Genomic DNA, 26,309 nt, shown 5'->3' on the forward strand with positions numbered 1-26,309 from the left:
GTGGGCGGCGGAAGAGGAGGGACTGGGTCTAGGGGAGAAGACGAGATATGGGCGGGAGGGTAGTAACCTCCTCCATTACTGCCCCTCCCCCTCCTCCCTCTCTCCCCATCTCCCCTTTACCCTCGCTGCTCCTCCTACCCTCCCCTTTTTTGTATTGCTCCTCGATGTGTTTGGGTATTCCCTTGGAGGGTTTCATTTTCCCCTCCGTGCGTGACCGAGACGGTGGTGCCCTGCGTGGTTGCTCCTCCTCTGGTCCCCTGATCGTCGACCTTTTCCCCTCGAGTGGCGTGTGAGTTGGACTTCTGGGCTTGTCGTTTGCTCTCTCTCTCTCTCTCTCTCTCTCTCTCTCTTCGGCAGGTTTCTTTATTTGGCTGAAGCGGTTTGAAAGCAAGCAATTTGAACTTGATAATGTTAGTCTCTCTCTCTCTCTCTCTCTCTCTCTGTTGAAGCGGTTTGAAAAGTACTTTAAACTGATAATATTGCCCTCTCTCTCTCTCTCTCTCTCTCTCTCTTTCTTTATTTGGTTGAAGGGAGGTTTGAACTTGATATTTGGTTGAAGTGGTTTGAAAGTGGCAGTTTGAACTTGATAATGTTAGTCTCTCTCTCTCTCTTTCTTTTGAAGGGTTTGAAAGTAAGTACTTTAAACTTGATAATATTAGTCTCTCTCTCTCTCTCTCTCTCTCTCTCTCTCTCTCTCTCGGTTGAGGTTTTTATTTGGAGCAGCGGTTTGAAAGTATTAGTCTCTCTGAACTTGATAATTTGTTAGTCTGAAAGTCTCTTGAACTCTGATAATGTCTCTCTCTCTGTTGAAGCGATTAATAAGAGAGTACTTTGAACTTGATAATATTAGTCTCTCTCTCTCTCTCTCTCTCTCTCTCTCTCTCTCGTTATATGGTCATATTTTTTCAGCTGAGACGCTTTGTAAGTCTTCAGTGTTTTTCAAAGAATTGTTATTCAGCATTCGTCGGTATTTTGACTTTCCAATTTTTCGTTTCCTTTTATCATCAAAATCATCATATTCATCAACAACTGTAGTTTTATATTATACATAGTAATTCAGCTGTTTTGTATTTCTTTTGTATTTATTTTTTATGTATTTTGTAGTGAGTAGCAGAAGATATTCCTATTTTTTTTTTTTTGCTTTTAAATGTATTGCGTCTCTCCACCTTTCTCCATATAAAAATTGTAGACGTTTGTGGACCTTTCTAATATAGAGTTGTCTTGTTGTGTCGAAAGAACCAGCTATCATTATTTTTTTTAGATTTCTGGAGCCCGTTGATTGTATATTAAGATAATTCTCTCAAGATGGCGGATTCTTGTAATATGATTTATCACTAAAACGATTCATTCGTGCTTGTAGTACTATCAAATAGACTGACACTCGTGTTACTTAGCTTCTTGAAACAGCTGACTCTCGGTCTGGGCAGCTTCTTGAAGCTGCTGACTCTCGGTTTGGGCAGCTTCTTGAAAAAGCGGACTCATGGGTTGGGCAGCTTCTTGAACAAGCTGACTTGCGGGTTGGGCAGCTTCTTGAAACAGCTGACTCTCGGTTTGGGCAGCTTCTTGAAACAGCTGACTCTCGGTTTGGGCAGCTTCTTGAAACAGCTTTAAAAATGCACGCGCGTATAGATATATGACAGAGCGAGAATAATTGGTGTTACTTTGGCTTGTTATCTACGCGTCTCACTCACTCCGAGGTGCTAGTACTAAACATGGCGGAAGCTCCTTAGAACGCCGTGTTTAGTACTAGCCCCTCGGTGATCAAAGTACTATATACACCCATTTCCATATTGTGTGGTCGACGAATTATATTAATAAACGATATCTCCGTGCGGCCGTCGACTTTACATTTACCATAAGGTGTTTAGTACTAGCACCCCTTCGGCCCCTAGCTGCAACCCCTTTCGTTCCTTTACTGTAGCCTACCTCCTTTCGTAGTCTCTTCTAACAGTTAATTCATAGTACAACTTTGCGAGGTTTTCCTCCTGTTACACCTTTCAAACCTTTTACTGTCAAGCGCTGAATGACCTCATAGGTCCCAGTACTTGGCCTTTGGCCTAAATTCTATATTCAATTCAATTCACCACGGCGCCTCTGAAATTCTCACTCTCTCTAACGAATTTCATATTCAGCTAGATTTCAGAAGGGGAAAAAGATGGAATGCATTTGAAAAATGGACGACCAATAGATTTTAGGCGAAAGCTGTGAGTATCTGTGGCCTTTCTGACATCTAAAAGCCTGTTGCCAAGAATGACTGGCAAATGCTATTTATCTTGAGTCTAGCGACATGCTCAGAATTGGCACAGACACTTATGAAGAATAGTATTGCGTCTGGGTGATCTTAGCAACAGGATTTTTAGACGGAAGACCGCAAGTGGTCTATAGAGAGAGGAAATTGGTCTGTCTATTCTTGAGTTTACTTCAGATTTTTTTCCCCCCTCAGGCATTTCACCGAGATTCCAGCTCTAAATACGTGAGGAATAGTCTTAAGTTTGACATTAGTAGGCCTAGGTTCATAGCACACAAGTTGTTGGCTGTGCCTTTATTTTTTTAGCTTAATTCCTAATGGTTGAACACTGAGATGTTTAGGAGTTTATAAAGATGAGAAAAATTTAACATCACACGATAAGACTATAGATAAAGAAAAGAATCACTGGCATAACCTTTATTTATGAATGGGACAAATGTTGTTGGTCTACAACTTTAGCAGAGTAAACAACAGAAGCAGAAAGCTTCAAATATTAGTTTTTGTACTGTCTTTGGTATGCATTAATCTTAAACGAGATTTCCCGAGCGGATTTACTTTTGCACAGAACTAAGTGATTCCAAGTTCTAGAAAACTTTTTTTCATTTGTGTGTTTCAAACGGCCCTTTCTTTTGACAGACGCAGACGGCTGTTGCATCAACAAAATCTTGCATGTGCCGTTTCTCAAAACTGATAGCAAGTGCCATCGGGAAGAGATGTGAATGTCAAGTTTTATAGACCATGTTACATGCTGTAGAAAAGATTATGTCTCTAAACCGACAGCATTTTTCGCTTATGAAAGACAACTGCAAAATAATTGTTTTTCACTAAGATTTTGACAACTGGGCACACGAAGGCTGATAGCACTGGCAATCTAACATATGGCAATTGACATTCAGGTGAGACTCCCAGAATGATAGCAACTGTCATCTAAAAGAGAGGTGACAGTTCAATGCGTGATATATAGAGGTCTTTCAGAAGAAGACACCCACTCAGTTGGAAGCCAGAGTCACGAAATAGAGAATATATTGTTGAAGAGTTCAAGAGAAGATGCAGTGCATTACTACCCTAGTACTATTCTCCTGGCGTTTTAATACGTTTTTATCCATTTAGTAATTTATTGTGTCGTTTTTTTGAATAAGTGAGACCTCTTTTTTTCCGTTACATCCTCTTACTTCTTCCTAATAATATCATTTGAAGCTTGATTTTCAAGTCAGTGGGTTCTGTGGGCTTGTTCCATATGAATAGGGTTCATCTTCTGAATAATAATAATAATAATAATAATAATAATAATAATAATAATAATAATAATAATAATAATAATAATAATAATAATAATAATAGAATTTTATCACCTGGGCTTCGCTTTCGTTTATTCAAAGGAAGGCTTGAGAATATGTTTGCAAAATGCTCTGTATTTTCTGTTATAAATGGAGAGGAAGAAATGGTACCTCTAAAAACACTAATTGGCATGTTACGCATCATTATGCTCTTGTGGCTGAAAGCCAGTCGAATGGGTTCGGCTAGGCCTATGGGATTTTCTCTAATTCCCATAACTTCTTACAATGAGTGATCTGTTCATTCCGTTGCTCCTGTTGCCTTTCCTTCAGGCCTGGGTTAGCTAAAACCACACCAAGTGTCCCGTCACACTTGCCTTTGCTTTTTTTCTTTTTTACGACTACATCTAGTCTTAACTTTAACTTGATTAAGATAAAACACAGTCAGTCAACAGGTAGAGAAAAGGGGCCATTGGCTTACACAAGGAGGATAGATAATGAAGTATAGAAGAATAAAAAGATAGTGGAACAGACTCACCTGCCATTTTTGTGACTAATTCAACAGTTTTTTCTTTCTTCCAAATAAAATAAAGAGAATCGTATTATGCACCATGGGCGTTGTGCATTTGAGAAGGGTCTAAAATGTAAAAAGCCATACCTATTTTTAGACTCATGAATTTATGCGGTAAATACAAAGGAACACGAAAAATTCCACATTCTGCGAGTGAAATGACTAGCATTTTCGGGTTGCACTTGCGTCGGCAGCAGTAGCAGCTGTTCTGACTAGTCATAAACTCCCGAGGAATGCGTTAAATGAATCCCGAGACTAAGGAAATCCTTCCTTATCCGCATCCCCTTAGCCACGTGTGAGTTCCTTCCGCGTCTCGTCCGACTTCCGCATTCCTGTCGTAAATGGCATTGCTGTTACCAAGATCTAGATCTTGGCTGTTACATGACGCCTGGGTTCTGCGAAGGAAAGTCTTAACGCTGGTTTAGACGTGGGGTTTCAGGAGGAAGAATATGTAAGTCTATTTTGAGCTCCTTAGGCCGAGTGTTCACGGTATACTTCCTTCCTTTAGCCTTATCTTTACCCTGTTTTATGTATGTGTATGGGCATTCGCTTCTTCAGGAGCTTGGTAATGAATTTAATGAATAAATGCATCCACTGAATGATAATAATAATAATGATATAGACGGTAATAGCAACCAAGTTTGGAGTTCCTCTTTCTGTGAATATGAACTAGCGATGAACCGTGTCACTGTACAGCAAATGGCATATACTTTGGATCCTCAGGGAAATGGTTTCTGCTTTGTTTAGAATCGTCATTACTTTCATTTTCAATCAGTCAGAGTCTCACGTACAACTGAGTTCATAAAGAGACGCGCACTAAAAGAAAGACGTAGGTAAAAGGCAGACAAATTCACATTGTCACACACACACACACACACACACACACACACACGCACACACACACAACCCACACTCAGACAAACTCACGTCTGCATTCATATACAGAGAGAGAGAGAGAGAGAGAGAGAGCAACGTTCACATATCCGACTAAAAAAAAACAGGTTTGCGTTCGTAATTTTGAGCCGGAGACGAGAGCACTGTGCTACACATTGGATACCACTACAGAGACAAGCCCAAATCCCAGACAGTCATGTACAGTGCCGTCTGTTTTGAGATTTGGGCGGTGGTTTGGGGTTCGTCATATACCCACCCTTCCCTCCCCTCTCCCCCTCGCATTCCCACGTTCTCAAGGAGTGCCTCTTGCTGTCTGTATCCGGAGGGCTGAGGGGAAGTGAAGAATGGCGTCTTAACTAAAACGCGAGAAAAAGCACCTCACTCTAGAATGTTCAGGGAAATTCAAGCTTTATTTATTTACTTATTTGTTTATTTATTTATTTATTTATAGCAGAAAGCGAGTGAAGACAATATCCACGTATTGTATAAACTGGCAGGGGGCTTAGAAATCTTTCAGGCTGTCTAGCCTATTTGTTTTGCAACACTGTCATATTAATATTGGAGCTTAGGCTTTCTTTTTCCATTCGAACTTCCAAATTAAGGATGGTTCTATTCAAGGGGTCTTTTTAGCATTCAAAATGGTCTGTTCAGTGTGCTTGGAAATTTAATTTACATTTATTTTCTTTGTGTGAGAAAGGGGTCATTGATGTAGCCTAGACTAAAACATATTTTTTCTGTATTTTCAGGTTACTGTCGTCTTCTCTGCTTCGTGTCGTCGTCGCGCACCGGGAAATACCAAGTAGTCAGTTCGTCACGTCGTCTTCGTCTACATCGTCACCGTCGTCATGCCTGGCCACGCCCCTAGAACCACAGGCCCCGATCCTGACCCCAGCGAGTTCTTGTTCGTGTCTCTCGAGACCAAACGCCAGGACCAGGCCAAACCTTACGACTCCAAGAAGTCCTGTTGGATCCCGGACGAGAAAAGCGGCTTCGTCCTGGGCGAGATCATCGGCACCAAAGGTGACCTCATCACCGTCACCACGGGCGGCGTCATCAAGAGCTACAAGAAGGACCTGGTGGGGCAGGTCAATCCTCCGAAGTTCGAGAAGTGCGAGGACATGGCCAACTTGACGTACCTCAACGACGCTTCCGTCCTGCACAACTTGAAGTGCAGATATAACAGCAACCTGATCTACACGTATTCGGGACTCTTCCTGATCGCCGTGAACCCCTACAAGAGGTTCCCGATATATACCAATCGCTGCATCAAGATCTACCAAGGCAAACGGCGGAGTGAAGTGCCGCCTCATATTTTCGCCATCGCCGATGGGTCCTACATGGACATGTTGCAAAGTAAGTGCGACGCTACGAATAGGCCGATAGACGCATAAATGTGCATGCGTATGACGGCTGTCTACGAATAGGCTGATATACTCATGGACATGTATATTGTTGGTGTTATTTCCTTTTGAACGAATTGATGCATATACATACACTGTTTCGAAATGCTTTTTATAATAACTACGATCTTTCTTCACTTTTTACAGCTGGTGGAAACCAGTCGATACTTGTCACGTGAGTAACAACTTCGTTCTGAATTCAGTTTTTGTAAACTGCGAGGTTTTCCTCCTGTTACACATTCCAGTCCTTTTACTATCAATTTCCGTTTCAGCGCTGAATGATCTCGTAGGCCCCAGTGCTTGGCTTTTGGCATAAATTCTATATTCAGTTCAGTTCAATTCAACCTTAACAGTGATGTGTTTCTTGAGATAAAAACTGGCTTTCAAGTTCACTATCTCCTATTAAAATTTGTTAGATAAAAAGAAGTTATTTCCAGATAAGTTTTTCCATTTTAGATTTATAAATGGGAAAATGAACATTCCTTCTTTTCAGAGGCGAGTCTGGTGCTGGCAAAACGGAGAATACGAAGAAAGTACTTTCCTATTTTGCCAACGTCGGTGCCAGCAGCAAGAGGAAAGAGTCGGCGAAGAGGCCGGTAAGAAGATTTTGCATTTTGTCATCTTAATGCCCAAAACGTGTATGAATTGGCTGTATAAATGTGTTACGTTATAAAGCACAAATCTTAGGCAAAACTTATGAAAGAGTTTGTCTTCCGAGAGAGGAAGATGGACCGTATTATCGACTCTCATTTGACTTCTGACTCCTTTCTTCCGTCAGAACTTGGAGGACCAAATCATCCAGACGAACCCCATCCTGGAAGCTTTCGGCAATGCCAAGACCGTCAGGAATGACAATTCCTCTAGATTCGTAAGTTATAGATAACTTCATCACGTACACACACACACACACACACACACACATAGGCTTATAGGCCTATAGTGTTTAAACTTTAGAGTCTACACCAGTGATTATTAACCCTTTTTATTACCACGCCCCCTCTAAGAGTTCGTCCTTCCCTCCACGCCCCCCTTGCATCTATAGGTAAAATTCCCTGCCAGATTTAAAGGAAAGTGAAAAAAGAGAGAAAGAGAACGGGTTTCGAGGGATAAGGAAGGGATGTAAATAATTACAAAACATGGTAAGCCCATTGAGTCTGACTAGAGTAGTAGACTACAGGAAACTAAACGTTATAAGGCGATACTTTTGCATCTTTTCATAAACTTCTGAATATTAGTTCCTAACTCTTGTTAGAAGAATAATGAACATAATTAAAGAATTTTTTATTGTTCCCTAGGGCTCGCGCCTCCCCTGGAAATTGCTGACTCCCCCCCGGTTGAGAATCACTGGTCTAGACCAATGCATCAAAACGTTTACGCATTATTGCATCGTAAAAACATGCCTGAATTATTTATTTCATTCATAACCTAGTTCATTCACCCACTCACTTTCTTACAGGGAAAATTCATCCGCGTGCATTTCTCAGCATCCGGCAAGCTCTCCGGAGCGGATATAGAAGTGTACCTCCTGGAGAAGGCTCGTGTCATCTCGCAACAGCCCAACGAACGCTCGTACCATATCTTTTACGAGATGATGTCAGGCCAGATTCCCTCCATTAAATGTAAGAATCTTCCCACGACACTTGAAGACTTAAAGGAGTTGTACAAAAGTGCTTACATTTACTTGTTGTTTTCTTGTTTTGTTAAGAATCTTCTCTGATACATTTCAAAACTTAAAGGAGTTATACAAAAGTGCTTGCAATTACTTGAGGTTTCCTTGTTTTGTTAAGAATCTTCTCTGATAGGCTACTTGAAGACATTGACGCGAAGGTTTAGAAGACAAAGTGGCACTAGTGAAAATATTATTATTATTCGTCTCTTTCAGCTCTGTGTGGTCTCAGCGAGGATATTTTCGACTACCATTACGTATCTCAGGGTAAAGTCACAGTTCCTTCCATAGACGACGCTGAGGACATGCAATTTTGCGACGTAAGTTCTCGCGCCTTTTACTTTTTTTCTCTCTCGTTTTCAAAGGCGATTTGCGTAGCCGTGTTGTTTTGGAGGTATAGTACTAGTAGTAACTGTGACTCTCTCTCTATCTCTCTCTCTCTATCAAAAACCCATTTTAGAATATCAGGATGCTTCCAATTCTCTCTCTCTCTCTCTCTCTCTCTCTCTCTCTCTCTCTCTCTCTCTCTCTCTGTGCCAATTCCACTGTAGATATAGCCAAAAGCTCGTCAATTCTCTCTCTCTCTCTCTCTCTCTCTCTCTCTCTCTCTCTCTCTCTCTCTCTCTCTCTCTCTCTCCCCTTGCCATATCCATTGTAGAAATAGCCAAAAACTCTCTCTCTCTCTCTCTCTCTCTCTCTCTCTCTCTCTCTCTCTCTCTCTCTCTCTCTCTCTCTCTCTCTCTCTCAAAGAAAACCATTAGCCTTAGAAGCAGTCACTGGGTTGGCAGGAACTGTTAACTTTCTCTCTCTCTCTCTCTTCTCTCTCTCTCTCTCTCTCTCTCTCTCTCAATATACGTGTAACACTCCCCGTATTCCTTCAGGATGCCTTCGACGTCCTCGGCTTCGCACAGCAGGAGAAAGATGACATCTACAGAATCACTGCGTCTGTCATGCACCTCGGCAACATGAAGTTCAAGCAGAGAGGTCGAGAGGAGCAAGCTGAACCCAGTGGAACAGAGGTGAGGTGCTTTGGGGTTGGGTTTGTGTATGGATGTGGTAGCGCGTTGCATTTTTCCCTTGAGCCAGGACCTGTCCAGTGTAAGGAAAAAGGGAAGCAGTATAAACGCTTTAAGATGATTTGACTGATAAAAAGTTGTGTATGGACAGCTTGAAGTAATTGCCAAGTGGTATAAAGGAAACTTGAACATTAACAGGGAAAACTGATCAGATGGTATTGATATACAGTCTACATACTTTTGAAGTTTCAGGAATGGACGGTGAATTACTGAAGGTTCTTTGCGGCGTCCCTTCGGCCCCTAGCTGCAACCCCTTTCATTCCTTTTACTGTACCTCCATTCATATTCTCTTTCTTCCTTCTTGCTACCCATCCTCTCCTAACAGTTGTTTCATAGTGCAACTGCTGAAGGTTTTCCTCCTGTTACACCTTTTCAAACCTTTCTACACTCAATTTCCATTTCAGCGCTGAATAACTTCATAGGTCCCAGCGCTTGGCTTTTGGCTGGAATTCTGTATTCCATTCCATTTGTTAAAGTTCCAACTGAATTTGTTACAGGCAGGAGACATCGTGGGCAAGCTCCTGGGCATCGACGGAGAAGAGCTGTACAGAAACCTGTGCAAACCCAAGATCAAGGTGGGCACGGAGTTCGTGTCGAAGGGCATGAATATGAACCAGTGCAACTTCTCCGTCGGCGCCCTCGCCAAGGCCCTCTTCGACAGGCTCTTCAAGTGGCTTGTGAGCAAGTGCAACACCACACTTGAAACTGGGAAGAAGAGGACCATGTTCATCGGGGTTTTGGATATCGCTGGTTTCGAGATATTTGACGTGAGTCATGAGTCACTTCTTCTTTTTCTTCTTCTTCAGTGTGTTCACTTCATACTCGTTACTCTAAAACCATCCTACATTCACTGTTTGGATCTTAGCCTTTTCCCTATTTCCGGTTTTACTGACTCCCATAAGCTCTCCTTTTAAGAAGACTCCACGCTTGAACCCAAATTTCCACTAATACAGTATACAGTATACGATAGTGTTTAACTGTTTGATTGGGGATACACGCAAACACTATGTGTTATATTTTTCTTATGGATGCTGATATTTCTCTCGTCTTACAAAATTAAGACATGGCGTCTTTCATTTAACTGAATATCCCCAACTTTTCGAATTCATATAGTCCTATACTGCCCTAAAATGGAAGACTGCAGTGTCTGCAGAAATACAAAACTGAGAAAAATGGTAGATACCGCAGTTTTCCCTTGCCTTACTACTGATTTTGCAGATACTGCAAATGGGACCCCCTAAATAAAGCATCGAAGAGTCACTCTGAAACTGCAGTCACTTGTCTGTTAGTGTTTCAAGAGCCCAATAGGTGTCATATCTCAATTTCGAAAATTTTACAGATACTGCAGTTTTCCATTTTAGGGCGGTGTAGTCCACCACATGCAGTGTAGCCATACATTGTAAAATTCTCATTGATTCCAACCAGCTTTCTTCTTGCTCTTCAGTGGAAACTATACTTATTGTGCTTATTGGTATTTGAATGCTTTGAAAACCAATTTAGATGCATTAAAATAATCCATCTTTCAAATATTTTCTTAATTTTGAGCTTGGTGAACTCGTTCTAAAATCCTCCCATGCATGGGCCTAGCTTTTCTCGCGTCTTTTCCTCCGATTGGTAACCTGTTCTAAAATGCGCCTTTCTCCCACCAGTTTAATGGATTCGAGCAGATTTGCATCAACTTCTGCAATGAGAAACTGCAGCAGTTCTTCAACCATCACATGTTCGTACTGGAACAGGAGGAGTACAAGAGGGAAGGAATTGACTGGACGTTTGTAGATTTCGGAATGGATCTTCAGCCTTGCATTGACCTCTTCGAAAAGGTAAGTTGGAATTCAACTTATCTATATAATTATTATATTCATATTGTGAACTGGGTGGTAAAACCTAAAGTTTAGAACGCACTTCGTCATAGTAGTAGCAATCTGCAACAGAAACGACGGTAATAAAGAAGAATTTGTGAGTTGTGTAGAGTATTACAAATGCACCTGACTTAAATAGACCTAACCTAACGGTGCCGAAGGCTTAGGCAAATTTTACCATTAATTTCATAAAAAAACAATCTCAGTTATGAGCTCGAGTCTCAAGGAAATAGATGACAGGCAAAAATTGAAAGTTGACGTTCAGACCTTTTAGAAAAATCGGGTTGATTGAACTATCTGTGTGTGGCCTAAGATCTTTTGTTCAAAAGTCAAATAATTCCAGACGTGAGTACAAACTAGAGTTTCAGATCATTTTCATTAACACAGTTTTATTATTATTATTATTATTATTATTATTATTATTATTATTATTATTATTATTATTATTATTATTATTATTATTATTCAGTAGATGAAAACTATTCAAATGGAACAATCCCACCAAAAGGGGCCATTGACTTGAAATTCAAGCTTCCAAAGAATATGGTGTTCATTAGGAAGAAGTAAGAGGAGGTAAAGGGAAATACAGAAAGAAGAGATACCACTCATTAAAAAAGAGAAACTAATAAATTAACAAATCGATAAAAATGTGTTAAAATGCAAGGAGAACAGAGGATTCATTTTGATTAAACATATGTCTTGACGAATATCGAGCTGGAGGCTATGAAAGACTAATATTCTACTCATATTTCTCTGAAACTATGTTTATATTTTTAACGGTTTGTGCTGAAACATCAAAACAATTGAATATTCTATCTTGCAAATATGAATATTCAGCAAATATGCTACCAAATTTTGATATTTTCTATCTAAGAAAAATGTGTTCGAACTCTGCAGAAACTGGGCATCCTATCCATCCTGGAGGAGGAGTCCATGTTCCCCAAGGCCACTGACAAGACCTTCGGCGAGAAGCTGAACGTGAACCACTTGGGCAAATCTCCCATCTTCATCAAGCCCAAGACTCCGAAGCCCGGTCAGGCAGATTCCCACTTCGCCATCGTCCACTACGCCGGGACGGTCAACTACAACCTGACGGGGTGGCTCGAGAAGAACAAGGACCCTCTCAACGAGACCGTGGTCGAGCAGATCAAGAAAGCGGCTAACGAACTGGTTGTCACCATCTTTGCTGATCACCCGGGCCAGTCTGGCAATGGAGACTTTGCGGGAGGGAAAGGTAGATTAATTCTTTCTTTATTTTTTGTGTGTAGGTTTACCAATGGGGATTTTGCAGGGAGGGAAAGGTAGGTTAATCCCTTTTTTATTTTCTGTGTTTATAGGTCTAGCAATGGGGATCTTGCTGGGAGGGAAAGTTAGGTCAATTCTTTCTTTATTTTTTGTGTTTATAGGTCTACCAGTGGGGATTTTGCAGGGAGGGAAAGGCAGGTTAATGTTTCATTTATTTTTTGTGTGTGTAGGTCTAGCAATGGGGATTTTGCAGGGAGGGAAAGGCAGGTTAATGTTTCATTTAATTTTTGTGTGTGTAGGTCTAGCAATGGGGATTTTGCAGGGAGGGAAAGGTAGGTTAATTCTTTCTTAATTTTTTGTGTTTATAGGTCTAGCAGTGGGGATTTTGCAGGGAGGGAAAGGTAGGTTAAATCTTTCTTTATTTTTTTGTGTTTATAGGTCTAGCAATGGAGATTTTGCGGGAGGGAAAGATAGGTTAATTCCTTCTTTATTCCTTCATGTGTGTGGGGTTTAATGGAAATAGACAGACAAATAGCCTAGACTCGAAAAATGAACAGTCATTCTCAAAGAACTGGACTCACTGACTAGACTCACAATGCATCGTCACGTATTACTGTCTTGCATTGCTGCTTTGTTGTCGTGTAATGATATATTTATTGGCTCTCTTATCTTTCTTGATACTTCATTTTTTCCTCTCTGTCTGATTGATCTTAATGTGTTCCTTTCTATTGTGTGGACAATTGCGTGGCAAGTCTTGTCCCTTGAGAATGTTTGTTCAGAGGGACAGCCACTGCTGTGTGGTGCAAACTCCCGGACCTTAGAAATGTTAAAGAGAGCATATTTTTAAGAGAGAAACTTACCTCCATTATGAAGCATAGCCTCTAATAGTGTCTAGTCACTTAATAAAGACCCCTCGCAACGTAAAAGAAATTCAAGTCCATAGGGCATCAAAGAAACTTGAATTGCAGTCTTTAGACCAGTGGTTCTCAACATTTTTATTACCACGCCCCCTCTAAGAGTTGGTCCTTCCATCCACGGCCCCCTTGCATCTATGAGTAAAATTCCTTCCCAGATTTAAAGGAAAATAAAGAAAAAGGGAAAGAGAAGGGGTTTTGAGTTAAAGTCTTTATTTTTTATTTACTCACAAACAGGTCAGCGCGCTAAGAAGGCAGGCGGGTTTACCACCGTGTCTGCAGGTTACAGGGTGAGTACAAGAAAACGATTGCGCCGGCTTTGTCTGTCCGTCCGTACTTTTTTCTGTCCGCCCTCAGATCTTAAAAACTACTAAGGCTAGAGGGCTGCAAATTGGCATTTTTATCATCCACCTTCCAATCATCACACATACCAAATTGCAGCCCTCTGGCCTCAGTAGTTTTTATTTTTTTTAAGGTTAAATTTAGCCATAATCGTGCTTCTGGCAACGATATAGGGTAGGCCACCACCGGACCGTGGTTAAAGTTTCATGGGCCGTGGCTCATACAGCATTATACCGAGACCATCGAAAGATAGATCTATTTTTGGTGGCCTTGATTATACGCTGTAGCAGCTGTTTAGAAAACCTGACCGCGCCGAAGAAACTTCGGCGAATTTTTTACTTATTTTTTGTTGTGTTTTATTTTTTTCGTCATCATCCGGGCGTATATGCCTTTCTCAGACATAGAATCATGACGATTTTTTGACAGATTTATTTCCTTAGCTGTCATAATACTTTGAATTAAATGCACGAGATTATTTTATAACATTCCAATTCTGTATTTCTATCCACAGGAACAACTGTCTAACCTGATGAAGACCTTGAATGCCACGCAGCCTCACTTCATTAGGTGCATCGTCCCTAATGAGACCAAGTCACCAGGTAACTACGCGATGTCCATAAGGTTTTATTTGTACGTAGAACTGATGATTCATAGTGCAACTGCAACAGATCTTCCTTCTGTTACGCCTTTTAAACCATTTTTGTATTATAAATTTAAATTTCAGCGCTGAATGACCTCATAAGTCCGAGTGGTTGGCCTCTGGCTTGAAATTTGTATTCCAAATCCAAACGTTTTCAAATTCCAGTGACGTGAACGATTTAAGAGCCACTATTTTGCTTTCAACAGGTGTCACCGACCCGGCTTTAATCATGCACCAGTTAACCTGCAACGGAGTGCTTGAAGGCATTCGCATATGCCGGAAGGGATTCCCCAACAGGATGCTTTACCAGGACTTCAAGCATCGGTAAGTTAACGGAGAACGAATGTTTATATTAGTATCCCTCTCAATGCCTCGTAGTTGGTCACAGAAAACGGATGGTTTATCAGTCTATCTGGGTAGGTTACAGAAAACGATCCTCTCTCTCTCTCTCTCTCTCTCGTTAGGTTACAGGAAACGAATAGTTTATTAGTATCTCTCTCCTTATCTATTCGTCTTTATTTTATGCAAATGACGCTTTGTGTATCTTTCATGTGACTGTTGTTTTATCTGCCTCGTATATCTTGCCTGGTCTCTCTCTCTCTCTCTCTCTCTCTCTCTCTCTCTCTCTCTCTCTCTCTCTCTCTCTCTCTCGGGTATTGTCTTTTTGTGTGAATGTAGAAGAATGACCTTTCATTTCCGCCCTTTCATAAATTGTTACGGTATGTATGTGACACACGTTGTACTTTCATCATGAATTCATTTTGTAATAAACAGTTATCTGAATAGTGTAAAAGTAATGCGTTGTAGAAATACGAAGTACTGTATTGTAAAGTTATAGGGGTTTTGTAACATACCAATGCGCACATAATATATATATATAGTATATATATATATATATATATATATATATATATATATATATATATATATATATGTATATATATATATATATATATATATATATATATATATATATATATATATATATATATATATATATATATATATATATATATATAAAACCTGAAAGAAACTGGTTAACCATCATTTTATATAGGATTTTACTTGGTGCAACGGTTTAAAGGCTGATTCACATTATAACATCACGCCACCGACACATCACGTCACGTCAAAGTACGTGAGAATTTCTTACGCGTAATCAAATGGACTTGTTCACACCATCACGTCACGTCACCATCAAGCACACATCATCCACAGTCACATCACGACACGTTTTCCTGGAAAGAATATTTTGACGTGACGTGACGGTGCTAATGCAAATTAATGCTGAATCTGTCAGTCGCCGAGGTTGGGAACGAACTGAACAGGATTGTGATGGATAGTGTGAATACAAGGCACCGCTGACGTGACGTGACGTGACGTGACGTGACGTGTCGGTGACGTCATGGTGTAATGTGAATCAGGTTTTAACTCACCAACTGCTCTTTAAAACTCGAGTTCGAAATTTTTAATATTATCAAATAAATGAGAAATACAAGCTTATTTTAAGAGCACTATAGAAACAAGACAGTGTGAAATGGATATTAGTTCATTTGCTCCTAACTGCAACCTCTTTCATTCCTTTTACTGTACCTCCTTTCATATTCTCTTTCTTCTATCTTACTTTCCACCCTCTCCTTACAACTGATTCATAGCGCAACTGCTTTAAGGTTTTCCTCCTGTTACACCTTTGAAACCTTTTACTGTCAATTTCCGTTTCAGCGCTGAATAATCTCATAGGTCCCAGTGCTCGTCCTTTGGCCTAATTTCTATGTTCAATTCAATAAGCCTAATTTCGTTATTCTGTCACGGTTGAAAAAGTTAGTGCCCCCGGTGACTGACGTAGTTTATTCTAGCTTACCCTCCAATCTTTCTCTCTCCTAGCTACAAGATCTTGGCCTCGAAGGAGGTCTCGGAGATCTCAGACGATAAGAAAGCAGCCAAAGCTTGCTTTGACAAAGCTGGCCTGGATGAGGAGCTGTACCGCTGCGGCCACACCAAGGTTCCAACATTTCTGCTTTTCTGAAGTCTGAAGTTTGACGTCCTGAGTTTGCGTGTTATGGTTTCGTTTTCGTTCCTGTTGGATCCCTGTTTGGAACTAATTTTTTCGCTTGCATCTCCATTTTATTTTTTAATTTCAGGCGATTATTTTATCTGTTTTTCCCTTCATTTAAGATTGTTGTGTGTTCTTTGGATCATTTCAAACTTTATTTTCAAATAACTTAATTTTTTAATAAATTTATCTCATCCATTTTTATTTCTGTGATGCTTTCACCTTATCAAGTCATGGCCGGTAATCCATTTCAGGGACCGCGAGTCATCGTTTTTCTCAAATATCTTTTTGAACTAATTATTTGATAGAAATGGTACTTTGACACAGCTTACAAGACACTCCATAATTTTTGGTAATATAGTGCATTGTCAAATGGTTTTAGTTAAGACGTTTACTTGACTTACATGGTGTTGCCAAGCATCGCCAAACTATGCATTCGAACGTCCTTTATCCCCATCCCGTCCCTCCCTCCCCTTCCCCTCCTCGTCCCTCCCTCAACACTCTCTCTGGCCTCCCCATCTCACCTCCACTATCTATCTAAGGGGACAGTGGACGTTCGACTGCGTAGAATAGTCCTGCTGACTCATGCGACTTTGCCTTTAAAAGTCAAGAGTTAACACCTTAACTAACACCATTTGACCATGCACTATTGCCAAAAATTAGCGGGAGGTATCTTGTACACTGTGTCAAAGTACCATTTCGATCAAATAATTAGTTTGCAAGATTCTTGGGTAAAACGATGACTCGCGGTCCCTGAAATGGATAGTAGTGTAAATTTTCATAGATTATTTCCGTTTGTTTATTTTTGATACTATGAGTGTGCTTTTCACAACTAACATTGATTTTACCTAGATAAATAACCATCCCGAATTTTATCAAATTTTAAGATATACTGAGATGACCTTTCCTTCAAATACTACCAACTTTTCGCAGATAAGAATGCTCTAATAGTCGTCCTATTTTTGGTTAACTGCATAAACCACGCATTTGCGACAGTGGAAATATAACGATTCTGTGGTTGAGTGAAACACCCAGGCTCTTTTTAATCACTAAACTAATTCTTGATTGTGTTTTCTTCTGCGTGTCTAGTAGTCTGGTTGATATTAATCAAGAGGTTTTATTTTTTTCTTAAAGCAGCAAAATTTGACCGGACTGTGATTCGTGAGACACAGTATTCAGTAGTCCTTGTTACTGAGAGCACTCAGAAACAGGAGTGCAATGATGTATTTTATATATATATATATATATATATATATATATATATATATATATATATATATATATATATATATATATATATATATATATATATATATATATATATATATATATATATATTCGATATAATATATTGTGCATACATTTAAATCTTCTAATATATCATGAAAATCTTCAATAATGCATTTATGTGATTCAACTGCTTTCGATAAAGAGAAACCAATGTAGTATTTACTGTCTCTACCGCAAGATCATTGGATTACCATAGTTTAAGTGATGACTGTTCACATGAACTTAACTGGTGCTTTTCCTTCGATATTTTCTTGAAACCTTTGATGAACAGCAATAATATTTTCATTACATGAGTATACCTTCAGTTAAGCTCGGCGAATAAAGTCTCCATGAAGGTTACAATTACTGAGAAAGACCCTCATCGTCAAAAAAAACACAAAATATTAACATACAATCGAAAAAAGTCTCGTAACATTGACCACATGCCTTCTCCCACCAGGTGTTCTTCAGGGCAGGCGTCCTGGGCAACCTGGAGGAGATCCGCGACAATCGCCTCGCCAAGATCACGACCTGGATGCAGTCCTGGGCCAGGGGGTACCTCAGCCGAAGGGCCTTCAAGAAGCTCCAAGAGCAGCGCATCGCCCTGACGATCGTGCAGCGCAACTTGCGGAAGCACCTGGAGATGCGCAACTGGGCCTGGCACCGCCTCTGGCAGAGGGTCAGGCCCTTGCTCAACGTCACCCGGGTCGAGGACGAGATCCGCGCTTTGGAGGCCAAGGCGACGAAGGCGCAGGAGAACTACGAGCGGGAGATTAAGCAGCGCATGGAGCTGGAGACGGCGAACGTCACCCTCATCCAGGAGAAGAACAAGCTCTTCTTGGCTCTGGAGGCTGTCAAGTCGAACTTGTCTGAGTACATGGAGAGGGAGACCAAATTGCAGTCCCACCAGAGTGATATGGAGGTGCAGTTGAATGTAAGTGCAGTGTGATGTTTTCACAGTGGTATAGCTGATATATCTCCATTCAGTGTGGAATTATGTTCTTATGCTTTCCAAGGCTTTGATGGTGACAGCTTTGAAGTTTATATATACAGTATATAATATATAATGGTAGTTTATATATCTCCACTCACTGTGGAATTATATGCTTATGATTTCCAGGACTATTTTGGTGAAAGATTTGAGGTTAATATACTCGTATACTGTATATGTGTATATGTATATATATATATATATATATGCATGTGTGTATGTCTGTTTTAAGTGCATACATGCATCATGTTAAGGGGTACTGTCTACTGTTCTTTTGGCCTCTTCCAAATTACATGTCCAGCCCCGTAACTTCTTTAATTTTACTTGTTCCAGTTGTTATCTTTTAAAGACCAAACCCTCCAGCGCAGCGGAACCACATTTGTCTAGAAATAATAATAATAATAATAATAATAATAATAATAATAATAATAATAATAATAATAATAATAATAATAATAATAATAATAATTAACCCGTGTCTGTACAGGACATCTTAGAACGCCTGAAACAAGAGGAGGAAACGCGGAACAGAATCTACCAGGAGAAGAAGAAGGGAGACCAGGTGATCCAGAGCCTGAAGAACGAGATAGAAGACCTGGAACTAGCCGTCCAGAAGGCGGAGCAGGACAAGGCCTCCAAGGACCACCAGATCCACACCCTGAACGACGAAATCTCCCACCAGGAGGACCTGCTGAACAAGATGAACAAGGAGAAGAAGCACCTGCAGGAGTGCAACCAGAAGACCGCCGAGGACCTGCAGGTGGTCGAGGACAAGTGCAACCACCTGAACAAGGTGAAGGCCAAGCTGGAGCAGACGATCGACGAACTCGAGGACTCTCTGGAGGCGGAGAAGAAGGCCAGGAACGACACGGAGAAGGCGAAGAGGAAGGTGGAGAGCGAGCTGAAGATCACGCAGGAGGGCGTCACCGACCTCGAGCGGGGGAAGAAGGAGCTCGAGAAGGTCGTCGACAGGAAAGACAAGGAGATGTCGGCCCTCAACCTGAAGCTGGAGGAGGAGCAGCTAGCCGTGTCCAAAGCTCAGCGGCAGGTCAAGGAGCTCCAGATCAAGATCGAGGAGCTGGAGGAAGAGGTGGAGCACGAGCGCCAGGCCCGCGCCAAGGTGGAGAAGACCAAAGAGGCCCTGAACAAGGAGCTCAGCGAACTGGGCGAGCGTCTAGACGAAGCTGGAGGAGCCACGGCCGCCCAGATAGAGCTGAACAAGAAGCGAGAGGCTGAGCTGACGAAGCTCCGGCGGGAATTGGAGGAGTGCAGCATCCAGCACGAAGCTTCTCTCGCCAACCTGCGCAAGAAGCACAATGACATCCTGGCCGAGATGGGAGAGCAGATCGACCAGTTGAACAGGCAGAAAACGAGGTAGGCTATGGGCCTAGCTCGATACAACTGGCAGTATTATCTCTAGCATCTCTATCGCTGTTTAATTTTTAGTTTTCTGGAAAAGAAAACTATTGTGCCGGCTTTGTCTGTCTGTCCGCACTTTTTCTTAAAAACTACTGAGGCTAGAGAGCTGCAAATTGGTATGTTGATCATTCACCCTCCAATCATCAAACATACCATATTGCACCCCTCTAGCCTCAGTAGTTCTTATCTTATTTAAGGTTAAAGTTAGCCATAATCGTGCTTCTGGCAACGATATAAGATAGGCCACCACCGGATGGTGGTTAAAGCTTTATGGGCAGCGGCTCACATAGCATTATACCGAAAGATAGATGTATTTTCGGTGGCCTTGATTATACGCTGTACAGAAAACTCGATTGCGCCGAAGACTCTTCTGCGCACTTTTTTACTTGTTTATATTTGTGTTCTAATTTTTCCTTGCAATGATTTCAGGGCTGAGAAGGAGAAAGAAACGATGAAGAGGGACGCCGATGACGCCAAGACGGTAATGGACGATATCAGCCGAGACAAGGTACATTTTCTTGAAGTTTATCGCACCCACTTAATGTAGCCTTTTGCCTTCGCATTGATTCCCCTCTTTCTTTCTCCCGTGTTGCTGACCAACCTCTCTAACTGTTACTTCTTTCATTGCAGGCTCACCTGGAGAAAGTGAACAAACAGCTCATTCACCAGACGAACGAGATCCAGGCGAAGCTGGACGAAGCCAACCGCACACTCAACGACTTCGATGCAGCCAAGAAGAAGCTTTCTGCCGAGAACTCCGACCTCTTGAGGCAGCTGGAGGAAGCCGAGAGTCAGATAGGCCTACTCTCCAAGCTCAAGCTCTCCTTGACCAACCAGCTAGAGGATACTGCTAAGCTTGCCGATGAAGAGTCCAGAGTGAGTTTACCTTTATGATTTTTCTCATTTTGTTTGCTCTAAGGTTCAGGGAGGTAGGTGAGTTCAGGGAGTTCGTACTAGGTTTCACAAGAATCACATTTCTGAAAGTAAACTGCATTTCCATATAAAGGGAAGCAGTGTTGTTTTTATGGATCATTCCGCGAGAATGAAACAATCTTATTGCTTTGGGAGATTGCACTGCAGTCGAAATGTGCTTTTCAGTAATTCCGAAAAGCAGTTTTCATCTCGAACTGAAATGTTAGATTCTCCCAAAAGATTGTTTTAATTGGTAGAAAAAGGGCGATTAGACGTATTGTATTTCATGGATGCCAGTAATTTTGAATCTGACCTGCCTATTACAAAATGGTTGACAGAATAAATGAACAGCGTGGAGAATGCACTGTATATTTCTTAGGAAATGAAAATTGGTAATTATAAGAAATGTACACTTTCATGCATATTTCGAACTTCAGAATGACACTTTCTTACAGAACTTATAGTAAATAAAAGCTCAAAAACTGATAAATAACACACCAGTCACTTTGAGGATTTGATGTTCTGCTCTTGTGATGCTCATGAATTTAAATATGGAATATGCATACATAAGAAGTAGCTACTGGACATACCTCAGTCCATAGAATGCATATTGAATCTGTGGATCGAATTTAATCGTCTCATCTCTTGGAAAGGAACGTGCAACACTTCTCGGCAAGTTCCGCAACTTGGAACACGACATAGACGGCCTACGAGAGATGCTGGAGGAAGAAAGCGAAGCGAAGGCCGACGTCCAGCGCCTCCTGTCGAAATCCAACGCCGAGGCGCTGATGTGGCGGGCCAAGTACGAGTCAGAGGGCGTGGCTCGCGCCGAGGAGCTAGAGGCAGCCAGAATAAAGCTCACGGCCCGCCTGGAGGACGCCGAGGAGCAGATCGAGCAGCTCAACGTCAAGAACATGCAGCTGGAGAAGACCAAGCAGAGGGTCTGCACGGAACTGGAGGACATGCAGATCGCCGTCGATCGAGCGCAGACGCTGGCCAACGCAGCCGAGAAAAGCAGAAGAACTTCGACAGGATCATCGGCGAATGGAAGATGAAAGTCGACGACCTGGCGGGAGAGCTGGACGCATCGCAGAAGGAGTGCCGGAACTACTCCACGGAGCTCTTCCGAGTGAAAGCGGCCCACGAGGAGACGCAGGAGCAGCTGGACACCGTCCGTCGGGAGAACAAAAGCCTGACTGACGAAATCAAGGACCTCATGGACCAGATCGGCGACAACGGCCGCAGCCTTCACGAAATGCAGAGGAGCATCAAGCGTCTCGAGATCGAGAAGGAGGAGCTTCAGGCGGCTCTGGAGGAGGCAGAGGCCGCTCTCGAGCAGGAAGAGAACAAGGTGCTCCGAGCTCAACTGGAGCTCAGTCAAGTCAGGCAAGAAATCGATCGGCGCATTCAGGAGAAGGAAGAGGAGTTTGAAAACACAAGGTAGGTTTTTGTTCTGATATTTTTGAATAAAAATAAGTAAAGTAAAACCTTTCGTTTTAGTTTTCTGTAAAAGAAAACTATTGTGCCGGCTTTGCCTGTCTGTCAGCACTTTATTCTGTCCGCACTTTTTCTGTCCGTCCTCAGATCTTAAAAACTACTGAGGCTAGAGGGTTGCAAATTGGTACGTTGATTATCCACTCTTCAATCATCAAACATAGCAAACTGCAGCCCTCATGCCTCCTCAGTAGTTTCCATCTTATTTCAGGTTAAATTTAGCCATAATCGTGCTTCTGGCAACGATATAGGATGGGCCACCACACCAGGCAGTGGTTAAAGTTTCATGGGCAGCGGCTCCTTATATCAAGACCACCGAAAGATAGATCTATTTTCGGTGGCCTGATTTATTCGCTGTAGCGGCTGTACAAACTCGTTGCGCCGAAGAAAACTTCGGCGCATTTTTACCTGTTATGTTTATTGTAGATGTTAAGGAACAATTGTGGATGATTAAACAACAAAGATAAGTCATTACTAACAAATCGTTTTTGTGTAACACTGAACTATATAAGTCATTAGTAATACAAAAGCGAAAAAAGCGTTCTTTTTATCTGCCGTGAAAACGGCAAAACAGATTAATCCCATTTGAGGTATTTTTTTCTTTCCCCGTCGAAGGAAATGCCACCAGAGAGCAATCGACTCTATCCAGGCCTCCCTGGAATCGGAGGCCAAGGGCAAGGCAGAAATCCTGCGCTTGAAGAAGAAGCTCGAATCCGACATGAGCGAGGTGGAGGTGACCCTCGAGCATTCCAACAAGACCAACGCCGACCTGCAGAAGCACATCAAGAAGCTGCAGGCGGAGATCAAGGAACAGCAGGTGCGGATCGAGGAGGAGCGACGCCTCAGCTCCGAGTACAGAGAGCAGTACGGAATCTCGGAGAGGCGGGCCAACAGCCTCCGAGGAGAGCTGGACGAGTCCAGGACCTTGCTGGAGCAGTCGGATCGCGCCCGTCGCCAGGCCGAGGCGGAACTGACGGAGGCGCACGAGCAGCTGAGCGAACAGAACAACCAGCTTAGTTCCCTCACGATCGTCAAGAGGAAACTTGAAGGGGAGTTGCAGACGATACAGGTAAATGCTTCGCTTCTGGTGTTTCTTTTAGTATTATCTATTGCAAGTCACGTGATTCGGGTAGGTTCCTCAGCTTTTCTCAAGTTTATTGTCATTGCTCTAAGATTTTGTTGCTGACAGATCAGAAACTTGAAACTGTTACATAAGAAAAGAAACATGTTTCTTTCAAAGGGATAGGTCATTCTGTCTAGAACTCGAACAGTTGATAATCTAATTCCTTTGAAATGAGCTTTTAAGGCAAATTCGTTTGGAAATGAGCATCATTTCCTTTGACCTAGGCAATACAAAATCTTAGTAACCTAATGTTAGGCAGCAACCTTTTCCAGAACCTGAAAGCTTAGTGCATGCTGAAGAAATATAACTACAGAGGTTTTTAATTTTCTCTGAGGCAGAATCAGTCTTCTAGAAGAGAAAGAGATAGATTCTTGGGTGGGAAGACCTTTTGAGTGCCATTAATATATCCTCTGCTTTACCTTTCCCAGACCTGACGGAAAAAACACAGGAATGAATTAGCTGGTTAACTGTAAGCACGGGCCTTTATGTAGTGGGTTGGCACTGAAACTGTATGGTTCACAGCAACCTAAGGGGTTGAATGCACTGTAGTTAAAACTGTCATGATGCTAACAAAACGATATTTGTCCTCATACAGTATATCAAGGACAGGGAAATAATTTTGAATGTTGTATGTTTCCTATCTACCAGGCTGATCTTGAAGAAATGATGAGTGAGGCCAAGAATTCAGAAGAGAAGGCAAAGAAGGCCATGATAGACGCTGCTCGATTAGCTGACGAACTAAGGGCAGAACAGGAGCATGCGCAGACTCAGGAGAATATGCGCAAGGCGCTGGAAGTATCTGTGAAGGAACTGCAAATTCGCCTCGACGAGAGCGAAAGTAACTACGCCAAAACTGGAAAGAAGGCAGTTAACAAACTGGAAGCCAGAGTGCGCGAACTCGAGACTCATTTGGACGAGGAGGCTCGCCGCCACTCCGACGCTCAGAAGAACCTGAGGAAGTGCGAGAGGCGCATCAAGGAGCTCACCTTCCAGTCCGAAGAAGACAAGAAGAACCATGAGAGCACGCAGGACCTCGTGGACAAACTCCAGCAGAAAATCAAGACCTACAAACGTCAGGTGGAAGAGGCGGAAGAAATTGCCGCTCTCAACTTGGCGAAGTTCCGCAAAGCTCAGCAAGAACTGGACGAAATTGAGGAGAGGACGGAGTCGTACATCCCGCGCAGAGAGGTGTCAGTCGTCAGGACTACTGAGCCGCCGGCAGTGTCCCATCGCCGGGAAATGTCGGTGGTCAAGAGCGCCGAAGCAATGCTGGCTCAGCTCGGGCTCTGATCACTGACTTGGGTCTTGCAAGACGCAGTTGCACTGTTGTTAGTCACGCTCACAGTGTGGATCACTAAAAACCAACAAGAAAAACTGAAATGGAATCCTAATGCGTCTTAAATGTTATGTAATCTGCAAAGAATGCTGGTAGAATGAAGGGAGGCAAAGACACTGAGTACCTCATTTTATTTTGGACGATTTCGTACTTTTTATTTCTTTATAATGACTTTTATTACCTTTGTAGTAAAATATTTGAATTGAGGTTTATTTCAATCGGCCCTATTATTATATTAGGTACCCTGAGAATCCTGGGATCGATCAGGGGTTGGGGTAGACTGCAATGGCCCATTTCCTGAAAATTCCTCTAGGCCTATAGTGACCTTAGCAGTGAATTATGCAACTCGTAGGTGGCCAACTGTGGTGAGTTGAAAACGAGGTTGAAGAGGACATAGGAATAGCAACCTCGTACTAAAAGAACTATTAAACAGCAAAAGGTGAACACTATCTTGAGTTACCTCAAACAAACAATGACATAAATTGCCTATAGAGTACGGTAATATTAATAAAGCCTGAAAATATCACAAGAGATCAGAGTGGCACACCACTCCGTCATCAGTGTTATAAATAGTATACACAGGAGTATAGCCTAAAGCATGTCTGTATAACCTTGCTCTTAGAATCCAGTTCGTACTAATTGTAGTAACTGAATGAAACAATAAAACAAGGATGCATAGAGGCTGATGATATTTTACCGCCGTAGTTTAAAGTTGGAATGGTTTCTTTCACCTTCAACTTCAAAAAGGTATCCGCTGTTACAGAATAAATATACAAAGTTAGAATTTGAGAAGCAATACCGCTATAGGCCTAATAATAACAATCAACGACTACTTAAATTTGATAGTTTGCTGCTCATTTGAATGTTTTGCAAATTTAGGACTAAGCTGCCCTTGGAAGTTGTTCAATATAGCATTCCCTTTGGAAACAGGAGCTAAAAATGCTCTGGCTCTGACTTAAACCTTAACTCCTCTATTGGCAAGACGATTCCCAAATACATTCACACGCCTAAGAACAATACGCTTCGCACATTCAAATCCACCAGAGCTGTGGCACTGAGAAACTCTTACTCAGTAAAAGTACTGAGAAGTAAAAATAAATATTATGCACATAAAAGAAGGTAATTGCCAAAAACAGAATAGCACTACACGAACAGTGGAGGGGCGGTTACATAGGAAAAGCCTCACGTCCATGAAACTTTTACCTTAATACCTGAAGTTCCTGAACCTGGACAGGACAGTGAGTTGTGGTCACTGAGTGTAAGATATATTTCGATTTCAGACAGCAATTTCCAGCTCTTTTAAATGTGAGTGACGACGTCGACGTACATCTGACTGGCTGATGTATTTAGCAGTAAAAATTACCGTCGATTAGCTCCGTAGTGCTACGGTAGACCTGCTGCATCGACTTTCGTCTCCTATTTTATCGGTGAGTTACTGGTATTCCATTTTGATGAGCTTATGTAACTGAACAGGCGGATATAATCTTTATCACTTATATATAGCTCGACGCAGTGTGAGCCCACTTTATTTTAGGCAATTTTTCGGAAGGCCCCTGCAGGCAGCCATTTTTCCACGAAAACAT

General features: G+C 41.9%; 1 protein-coding gene and 1 pseudogene across 3 annotated transcripts in view; both read left to right on the forward strand.

Moving 5' to 3' along the window:
- The first annotated feature begins 195 nt into the window (after nucleotides 1-195).
- Nucleotides 196-24,820, forward strand: LOC136840728 (myosin heavy chain, muscle-like; annotated as a pseudogene).
- A 1,116-nt stretch (nucleotides 24,821-25,936) lies between these two features.
- LOC136840735 (retinol dehydrogenase 13-like) overlaps nucleotides 25,937-26,309 on the forward strand; it is a 256,460-nt gene continuing 256,087 nt past the window's right edge. The window contains exon 1 of one of the 3 annotated variants that reach the window (XM_067107556.1): nucleotides 25,937-26,153. The gene's annotated coding sequence lies outside the window, so the exon portion shown is untranslated. The remainder of the gene's footprint in view (nucleotides 26,154-26,309) is intronic. The other 2 variants (XM_067107559.1, XM_067107557.1) reach the window with 2 other exon arrangements.

Source organism: Macrobrachium rosenbergii, chromosome 8 (assembly GCF_040412425.1).
Source record: "Macrobrachium rosenbergii isolate ZJJX-2024 chromosome 8, ASM4041242v1, whole genome shotgun sequence".
In the NCBI taxonomy this organism is placed as follows: domain Eukaryota; kingdom Metazoa; phylum Arthropoda; class Malacostraca; order Decapoda; family Palaemonidae; genus Macrobrachium; species Macrobrachium rosenbergii.